Genomic DNA, 1,199 nt, shown 5'->3' on the forward strand with positions numbered 1-1,199 from the left:
TTCATTTATATAAATGTTAGATCCTTTAAGCTTCTTTGCTTGTTGCAGTATGTGTGCCTTATCTTTCTCTTTCATCAACTTTACCATCACCGCCCTCGGCCCCCGCTCAGAAGGTTTCCCGACTCTGTGAGCTCGCTCCATCTCAATTTCTTGATGAATTTGCAGTTTATCCTTTAATATTTCCTTCACCTTACATTCTGCTTCCGTCCAGCTTTCTCCAGCTGACTCCTTGATTCCCTCAAAGATCAGGTTTTTTCCACTTTGACTGTACTTCCAAATGCTCCATTTTATCCGTTATAGCTATTAAACTCTCACAGGTTTTGTAGACATCATCCCTTGTTTCCTTGGTTTGTATTTTCTGTTCACCCATGGCTGCTTTAATCACATCCACATCTCGCTGGGTAAACTGCAAACTCGTTTTTATCTCCTGTATTTCTCTGGTCATGTCGTCGAGTCTCTTGTTATTTGTCTCCATAAGTAGTTGCACAAAACCTTTGAAGTTGTCTTGTTGTTGGCTCAACAGTGCGGTGTACATCTGCTTCTGCTGACTCAACATCTCTGTTACTTGCGCCGCTGAAATATAATCCTCTTCTGCTTCAACATCCTCATTCGCTTCTGATTTATTAGCTCTTTTCCCTCTTGGAGGCATTTTAATAGTTGTAGAATTTGTTCAAAGACTTGAAAATGTAGAAGATGTGAAAAATCGTAGAACAGACAAGAGGAGCAGTAAAGACGTCTGCTCTCGCTTGCAACCCCAAAAGTAAGTTTCAGCTTTTCAGAATTTTAATCAGTGGCCAGGCCATAAGACCATTTTCTACATATGTAGGATAAGGATAATCAAAGATAATCACCTTTATTTGGCCAAGTATGTTACACAAGGAATTTGTTTCCAGTACAGAACCGAGGCAGCCATTTGTGGTGCCAACTCAACCAACCAACAGGGGCAACTTGGGGGTTCAGTGTCTTGCCCAAGGACATTTCGATATGTGGACTGCAGGCATCGACATTCGAACCTCCGGTTGGGAGACGGCTGCTCCCACTGAACCACAGTCACAAAGGCTAGGCTAGTTCTATCTCTGCCACAGTATTTTAAAAAGAGCTGTTCTTTTTAAAGTGATCCATTTTTATAATACAACCTGTATTGAACAAAATAACAATAATAAAACATTAAGACCGCTTATATTCTGACTGACTCCTCG

The sequence above is a fragment of the Monopterus albus genome, unplaced genomic scaffold, assembly GCF_001952655.1.
Source record: "Monopterus albus unplaced genomic scaffold, M_albus_1.0 scaffold110.1, whole genome shotgun sequence".
NCBI lineage: Eukaryota > Metazoa > Chordata > Actinopteri > Synbranchiformes > Synbranchidae > Monopterus > Monopterus albus.